Source organism: Chenopodium album, chromosome 9, assembly GCF_948465745.1.
Source record: "Chenopodium album chromosome 9, dcCheAlbu1.1, whole genome shotgun sequence".
In the NCBI taxonomy this organism is placed as follows: domain Eukaryota; kingdom Viridiplantae; phylum Streptophyta; class Magnoliopsida; order Caryophyllales; family Amaranthaceae; genus Chenopodium; species Chenopodium album.
The window spans coordinates 32,038,403-32,047,719 of record NC_137842.1 but is presented as its reverse complement, the minus strand read 5'-3'; the positions used below and the strand labels follow the sequence as shown (position 1 = coordinate 32,047,719).

Below are 9,317 nucleotides of genomic sequence, written 5' to 3'. Positions count from 1 at the left end.
CCTCAAGTGAAGAATTAGATAGCCCTAAATCATCTTCGAATTCAGAAATCAACCCTTTCTCAACCTATAAGTTTGAAAGTAAAGAAGGTTCTAAAATGGGAGAGAATACGCCTTTGAGTCGTCTTGGGGCCCCCGAAGCTTTTAGAGCGCAAAGTGGGATCCTAACTCCTACTACTCAAGCCAACAATTTCGAGATCAAGCCTAATTTGATTGCCTTGATTGAGAGGAAACAATTCTCGGGTGGAAAGTTTGAGAGTCCTCATGAGCACCTAAAAGAGTTTGAGAAATATTGTGACACAATAAAGGCCAACGGAGTGACTCAAGAATATATTCGCCTCAAAATGTTTCCATTTTCGCTAATTGGGAGAGGTCTAGAATGGCTAGAGAAGGAGGTGCCTCCTAATTCTCTCACGACATGGGACCAAGTGACTACGGCTTTCTTGAGGAGGTTTTATAACCATAGGAAGACCGCCGAGGCTCGGTCTTTGATTCAAGGTTTTCGCCAAAAGAGTGGTGAGTCTCTAAGTGCGGCATGGGAACGATACAAAGAGCTTCAACGTCAATGCCCACACCATGGGATACCCAAGTATCAACTCATTCACACTTTCTATGGAGGTCTCACACCTCAAGGAAGAACAAGCCTAGACGCCGCGGCCGGTGGTCCAATTATGAACAAAGGAGAGCATGAAGTGGAGTGTATTATAGAGGAAGCCGCAAAGCACTATGATGATTGGTACGAAGGAGAAAGGGATGCTACTTCTAGCAAGGGCGTTTATGCATTGGAGCAAGCCAACGTAATCAACAACCTTTCTACCCAAATCTCCAAAATGACCAAGCAAATGGATGAATTGATGAAAGAAAGGTCCAACCCTCATGGTAATATCTCCCCTTCGACCAAGGGAGGCAATGGTATGGATACTTCCTCCCCCTCTTCTTACAATACAATGCCCCAAGGATGCATGTTTTGTTCTAATTGTGAAACCTATGATCATGATACCTCTCATTGTGTCTATGCTTGTGAAGTTCAACCCCCTTCCCATGAACATGATAGTAATATGGAAAATGTCAATGCTATGAATTTTGCTCCTAGAATGGGAAATGTAGGAAACTTGAGGCCAACCTCCAATCAAATGGGGAATTGGAATCAAGGTGGAAACCATGGTTGGAACCAAAATGGTGGTGGTTATGATAACCAATACCATGTTGGGGGAGGCCCTTCCAATTTCAATGGAAGAGGCTACTCTAACCAAAGAGGATATGGTAATCAAAACCAACAACCTAATTCCCGATACCATGACCATCAAAATCAAAATTTTGGTGACCACGGTAACATGGGAAATAATCAACAAGGCAATGTTCCTAACCAAGGCACGGGAGGCAATAGGGGCCAATTTGTTCCTAACTATGCCCAAACTAATAGGCCCCCGGGTTTCCATCAACCCCAACTTCCTCCACCTCAACAACCTCTTCAACTTGAAGCCCCTCCAATAGATCCCGTGATGGCTAAATTAGATGCTCTTTTAAAAATGCGTGAGGAGGATCAAAAGAAACATGAAGAGGCTCAAAAACGAACCAATGCTCATATGAAAATGCTTGAGACTCAAATTGCTCAACTTGCATCTAATTCATCCCCTTCTTCTTCTTCTCCTTCTTCTTCTCACATCCCAAGTCAAGGAGTCAACCCAAAACCTTTGTATGCCGTGACAACAAGGAGTGGGAAAGTAGTAGGGAGTGACCCTTTAATTGAGGAAGAACCCCAAGAAGAGGCGGAGTTAGAGAATGAGGGTGAAAAACCCAATGAGCCATTGAGTGTTGAAAAAGAAAAACATGTTGAGGTGCTCAAGGAAAAAGAAGCCACCCCCTTGCCCCTAAATCGCCAACCTAGAGAGGAGAAGCTACCCTTTCCACAACGATTTGTGAGAGCTAAACTTGATGCCCAATTTGGGAAGTTTTTGGAAGTCATTAAGAATTTGCATATCTCCGTACCTTTCATTGATGCTATGAAGCAAATGCCCCACTATTCCAAATTTTTGAAAGATTTTTTGAGTGGGAGAAGGGAGTGTGAGACGGTGAGTTTAACCGCCAATTGTAGTGCAATTCTTTCCAACAAACTACCTACCAAATTGAAAGATCCGGGTAACTTTTCCATCCCTTGCTCTATCAATGGCATTGAATTTGATAAAGCCTTGTGTGACTTAAGAGCAAGTGTGAGTCTCATGCCCTATTCCGTCTACCAAAAGCTTAGTGTAGGAACCCTCTCTCCCACTAACATTACTCTCTAACTAGCGGACCGTTCCGTTAAGTTCCCCATGGGAAAAGTTTAGGACATTCCCCTTAGGGTAGGAAAGTTCACATTCCCCGTGGATTTCTATGTGCTAGAAATGGATGAGGATGAGAGGATTCCTATAATTTTGGGTAGACCATTTCTAGCCACTTCTAGAGCTATCATCGATGTGAAGGAGGGGAAGATATCTTTGAAAATTGACAATGATTCTATTGAGTTTGATTTGAACAATGTCATGCAACAACCCTCCTCAAGTGGTGAATGCTTTAGGGTAGATATTCTTGATACGGTTCTTCATGAATTTTCTCGCTCCCACTTGCATGCCACTAATGATCCCCTTGAAAGTGTGTTGTTGAATGAATCAAAGATAGGTACTCACAAAGAAGACATACAATTCTATGAGGATTTTCTTGAGGAAAGCAAGGAGTGCAAGGGCGCGAGCATGGAAGAAGAAGCTCCTTACATTCATGACCTCTTTCAAGTTGAAGAAAGAGAAGAGAGCCCCAATGGTAAGGGAGCACCAAAGGTAGACTTGAAACCTCTACCTTTGGGCTTGAGGTATGCATTTCTTGGTCCCAATGAGTCTTTCCCCGTGATTGTAAATTCTAACCTAACGGAGGAGCAAACCTCCCTCTTGATCAATGTTTTGAGAAATCACAAAAAAGCTTTGGGCTATACCATTGATGATATCAAGGGTATAAGTCCATCTTTATGTATACACAAAATTGATCTAGAGGGAGATTCCAAACCTGTCAGGCAAAGGCAAAGAAAGCTTAACCCTTCCATGCAAGAGGTTGTGCGGAAGGAAGTGGCTAAGCTTCTTGATGCGGGAATTATTTACCCAATTGCTCATAGTGATTGGGTATCTCCCGTGCAAGTTGTGCCTAAGAAAGGGGGCATGACGGTAGTGAAAAATGATCATGATCAACTAGTACCCACTAGACTTGTTACCGGTTGGCGCATGTTTATTGACTATCGCCAACTTAACACAAGTACATGCAAAGATCATTTTCTACTACCGTTCATTGATCAAATGTTGGAAAGGCTTACAAAGCATTCCTTCTATTGTTTCCTTGATGGTTACTCGGGATTTTTCCAAATCCCAATTGACCCTAAGGATCAAGAGAAGACAACTTTCACATGCCCCTACGGTACTTATGCGTATCGTAGGATGCCTTTCGGGCTTTGTAATGCCCCCGCAACATTCCAACGTTGCATGATGTCCATTTTTAGTGATATGATTGAGGATGAGATAGAAGTCTTCATGGATGACTTCTCCGTTGGAGGAGCCACCTATGAAGATTGTCTATCTAAATTATCTCGTTGCTTAGAAAGGTGTGAGAGGGCTAACCTCGTGTTGAATTGGGAAAAGTGCCACTTTATGGTCGAAAGTGGGATTGTTCTTGGGCACAAAATCTCCCATGCCGGCATTGAGGTCGATAGAGCCAAGGTTGAGGTCATCGAAAAACTTCCTCCCCCCACCAACGTGAGGGAAGTGAGGTCTTTTCTTGGCCATGCTGGGTTCTATCGGCGCTTTATTAAAGATTTTTTAATGATCGCTAAGCCTCTCACATCCCTATTGCAACAGGATAAGGAGTTTGTGTTTGATGATGCTTGTCATAAGTCCTTTTGTAGGTTGAAAGAAGCCCTTTGCACCGCTCCTATTGTCCAAGGTCCGGATTGGTCTCTTTCATTTGAGCTCATGTGCGATGCAAGCGACGAGGCCATTGGATCGGTTCTTGGACAACGAAAGAATGGGAAACTTCATGTCATACATTATTTGTCTAAAACTCTCAATGATGCCCAACGAAACTACACAACTACCGAGAAGGAGTTCCTAGCGGTTATTCATTCATTCGAGAAGTTTAGAACCTACCTCATTGGTTCTAAGACAATTGTGTATACCAACCACTTGGCTCTCAAATATTTGATAGGGAAGAAGGAATCTAAACCAAGGTTGTTGAGATGGGTTTTAGTCCTCCAAGACTTCGATTATGAGATGAGAGACAAGAAGGGAGCCGAGAATGTGGTGGCGGATCACCTCTCAAGGTTGGGCGGTGCAAGGTTTGAAGATGATGGCTTTCCAATAGAGGACGCTCTAAGAGATGATGTGCTTTATGTCCTTGAAGTGAAATCGGAGCCTTGGTATGCGGATATTGTGAATTACTTAGCTTGTAGTGCCATACCACCAGATTTCACTTCACAACAACGTCGAAAACTCAAGCACGAGGCCAAGAGATACATTTGGGATGATCCCATTTTATTGAAAAGAGGGGTCGATGGTTTGTTGAGGAGATGCGTCCCCAACGACGAGGTTCAAAGTGTTCTCCATATGTGCCACTCTTCTCCTTGTGGTGGGCATATGAGTGCTCAAAAGACCGCCTCAAAGGTCCTTCAATCTATGCTCTTTTGGCCTTCTCTATTCAAGGATGCGTGGATATTTGTCAAAACTTGTGATAGATGTCAACAGATGGGGAATATTTCTAGAAGGGATGAAATGCCGCAAAATCCCATCCTTGAGCTTGAAGTTTTTGATGTGTGGGCTATAGACTTCATGGGCCCTTTCATTTCTTCACATGGGAACAAGTATATTTTGGTCGCCGTTGACTATGTATCTAAGTGGGCGGAGGCCGTGGCTTCTCCAACGAATGACTCTAAGGTGGTGGTCGACCTTTTCAAAAAAGTGATCTTCTAGAGATTTGGTGTTCCAAGAGCAATAATTAGTGATGGGGGATCGCATTTCAAGCACCACACCTTCGTTCGACTACTTGATAAATATGGGGTTTCTCACAAGCGAGGGCTTGCATACCACCCTCAAACGAGTGGCCAAGCGGAGGTCACCAATAGAGAGCTCAAGGTGATTTTGGAGAAGACGGTTGCTAGGACAAGGAAGGATTGGTCCTCCAAACTTATTGATTCACTATGGGCTTATAGGACCGCCTTCAAAACCCCAATAGGGACCACTCCCTACAAGCTTGTCTATGGGAAAAATTGTCATTTGCCCGTGGAGATGGAGCATCGAACGCATTGGGCAATCAAGCAAATCAACTTTGATCTCCATAGTGCGGGTGAGCAAAGGCTTCTAGAGCTACATGAGTTAGAGGAGTTGAGGATGAATGCCTACGATAGCGCAAGCATGTATAAGGCGCGGACTAAGGCTTGGCACGATGCTCAAATTGTCAAGAAGGCATTCGTCAAAGGCCAAAAAGTCCTCCTATTCAACTCCCGCTTGAAGCTTTTCCCGGGCAAACTTAGGTCAAGATGGAGTGGGCCGTACATTGTCACGGAAGTGTTTCCCTATGGAGCCTACGAAATTTCCCAAGACGGCCACTCCCCTTTCAAAGTCAACGGTCACCGTCTCAAGCCCTATCATGAAGGATTCCCAAGTGATGAACCAGTTTCTGTGACACTTCTTGATGTGCATCGTCAATTCGACCCTCCTTGATCAACTCAAGGAACGTCGAGCTAACGACGTTAACCAAAAGCGCTTCCGGGAGGCAACCCGAGTTTCTAACCCTTTTATACTTTTTCTTTTCATGTTGCTTCTATTTTTCCATCTACGACTTTGGATTGTTTGGATTTTTGGGTTTTGATTGTGCTTGGGTTTTAGATATACTTTGCATCTAGCATGATTGTAATGTGTTTAGATGTGTGTTAACGGACTATTTTTACTTGCGTGATTCTTTATGGAAGTTTGGCCGAACCACTTCATGTTCGGCCACTGCAGCAATTTCAAGGATTTATGGCAACATTCTGCCAAAAACAAAAATATTGAATTCTGGCAGAAGGTTCGACCGAACCCATGGGAGGTTCGACCGAACTTATACTGTAGTGCGGCCAAACTTCCCTGGGTTCGGTCACTCCTAAATTTTTAGAAATCTCCAGCAACTTTCTGCTAGAATCTGAAAATTTGCAGTTCCAGCATAGGTTCGACCGAACCCAAGTATGGTTCGACCGAACTTAATTTGTAGTGCGGCCAAACTTCCCTGGGTTCGGTCACTCCTCTCTTTTTGCGATTTTGCTGGAACTTTCTGCCCGGATTTTAAAATGTAGAGTTTTGGCAATGGTTCGACCGAACTACAGGGGAGTTCGGCCGAACTTTTACTGTGGTTCGACCGTACATACCCTCGGTTCGGCCGAACCTATCTTCAGAGTCGAAAAAAAAATGCTGCCATGTTTTCTATTTTGCTGCATTTTCGTGAATATCACTCCCATATTCGTCACCTACCCCATTCTTCTCCTTCTCACTCTAATCCTCCATTGCACCTCCCCTTACAACCTCAAATCTCCATCAAAATCACTCCAATCTTCATCCTTTCTCACTTATTTTCCATCCTTCACTCAACTTTTGCAATCTCTACCAAAAATTCCTACCAAACAAACCCATCTTTCCATTTTCCCCAATTTCAAGGGTTTAAGTGCTTTGGTGTTTTTGGGTTTTTACTTCCTTCCAATCAATTGTGGTATGTTTGTTCTAGCTTTTGCAAGTTTATTTCTTTAATTTCTTATAGTTTTACCATGTTTTACATATTTAAGTGTGAATTATGGTATTCTTGAAATTATTAGTAATGACTTGTTTATTTCATGTGGTTCTTTGGATTGACTTGTTGCAATTGATTGGTTGTTCATAGTAGAACATGTTCTTATGATGATTATGCATGTTTACCTTGGTTTTATTTTGATCTCAATGTAATTGAATGTTGATTTCATACTAGGGTATTCATGTTACCATTTTATGATTGAGAAATGCATGAGTTGGATGTTATTGGAGATTGTTATTCATGGTTTTGGCTTGATTTTGATGGTTTGATGATTGGATATCATGAAAATAAGGGGACATCATGCCAAATTTCACCTAGACCTTGTCAGGACTAATTTAGGAATGACATAGGAATCCTTATTCAAACCTTGGTCCAAATGTATTCATGCATGCCTTGAATTGTATACTCTCAAGCATACACTTTTACCTTGGTTAAGTACTTGGCTTCTTATGTCATTTCCTATCAATTTGTTCTAATAATATGCTCTTGGTGAATTTGTAAAACCACGATGTTCGGCAAGGGAAAAGGAAAGTCAAAGAGGAAGAGGGTGGGAGAATCCTCAGCAACGCAATTCCCACCTCCTCCCGGCATCAACGATCATGGCATTATTGCTCCGGACGAGCAATTTTGGCCTATATATGCATCACTCATCAAGCGTCCGATTAGGTCCACAAGGTTCTTTTGCCCTCAAACTTTGAGGAAGCTGGGAATATTGGATGAGGTGACTAGGTTGGCTCAAAACTTTGGTTGGGGCGACTTCATCCACCTCCACGCTCACACTTACGAGCGTGTGACCTTGGAATTCCTTGCCTCCCTCCGCAAGGAAGTTTTTGAGCCGGAAGATGTCGATGAGGATCCTCAACTCATTATACACTTCAGGATGTTCAACGAGGATCACTCTCTAACGGAGAGTGATCTAAATGAGATCTTCTTTTGGCACGCCACTGGCCTTGATCACCCGTCTGAAATGACCTCCTCCCATCGCATTCCTTACAACGAGCAAAAGTGGTGGAGGAGCATCACAAACAAGGATAGGTTCCAAACTAATACCTCAAAGGTCAACAACATCATCCATTTAGCCTTGAGGTATTTTGTACGGCTTCTACAATACGCCGTGTTCTTCAAAGCCAACCTCGGCTCCATGGTAAAAGACGAGGTTGCTTGCCTATTCTTGGCCGACAATCCTCAACGGCTAAAATTTCAATGCTCCTCCACCTTTATCCAACGGCTCTTGGATACTAGGGACAACCGTCTAGGTGATGAGATATTTATGGGTGGCATGATTACTATCATTGTTCTCTCTTTGAAGGGTGGAGCATACAAGGACCAAATTGAATTGCTCCCACCCGTGCACCAAAACCGAGAAGAGCTCACCGACGAGTTCCCTCCCTATGCTCTATCCATAAGCGCCCTCCGTCAAAGCCGCTTCCTCAATTTCACTACTAGCAAACGCCGTTTTATCCTCCTGGTCGATAGGGAGATCGAATGGTGTGTCCTCCCGGACCCCGACCTCACTACGGTGGACCACTCCGCTCCTCTCAAATGGAAGATCCCTCAGCAAATCATCCCCAATGAGCTGAGGCGAACTAGAGCCCGGGGTGGAGCTCCTCAACCTCCACCGGTCCTCCATCAAAAGCAAATCAATCCCCCCCTTAGCGGGGGAGGTGAGGCATCTTCTTCTTCTTCCTTTCCTCCTTTTGATTTCAATGCCCTTCGTAGTACCCTCGACGATATTCGTCGAGACAATCAAGCTTCCATTGAGCAATGGGGGTACTACGCGAGGGCAAATTATGACAATCTTGTGCAAGCGGGCATTCAAGCGCCCTATGTGAACTACCCCTACCACCCTCCTCAAGAGGGTCCGGTCAATCATTGGGGACCCTATGACCCTCAACACCCCACCCCCCCTTGCTACGCCTATTGGGAAGGTCCCATCGACCCTACCCAACGCGTTGGCACCCCCCCATACGACCCCTATCGTCCGGGTGGGTGTGATCCGTCTTATGACCCGGCATCCGCATCCATCCCCGCTCCTTTTGATGGTGGTTGGGGTGCCCAAGGGTGGCCCTATGAGCACTTTAACCAACCCTTCCACCCTTTCATGGACACTCCCGGGTTTGATCCTAACAACCCCCCTCAACCTAGGGGGCGAGGAGATGATAACCAGTGATGCTGTGGGAACTTTTCCCTTCCCCCCGATCTTCTCACTTGTCACTTTTGCTCGGGACGAGCAAAAGAATAGTGTGGGGGAGGATGTCCTTTTGGTTGGTTGAAGTGTACATAGGAAGGTAGGATGGTAGGGTAGTTGCTTGCACATAAGGAGGATAGTGAGGATAGTGGCTTTGTGGTATTGATGTGGCGTTGTGGCGGTGGTGATGATGTTGGTGATGTTGTGATGGTGATGTGATGAGATGGTGATGTTTTATGATTATTGATGTGATGATGATGATGATGTTTTATGGTTATTTTTGCTGATTTCTGATGATTTTCTT

The 9,317-nt window shown here is 44.3% G+C and overlaps 1 non-coding gene across 1 annotated transcript; it reads right to left on the bottom strand.

Annotated features, from left to right (window-relative positions):
- Nucleotides 1-474: 474 nt before the first annotated feature.
- On the bottom strand, nucleotides 475-580 carry LOC145561108 (small nucleolar RNA R71). Its single transcript, XR_014093689.1, has one exon. It is a non-coding gene; the product is annotated as a small nucleolar RNA R71 (small nucleolar RNA).
- Nucleotides 581-9,317: the final 8,737 nt, after the last annotated feature.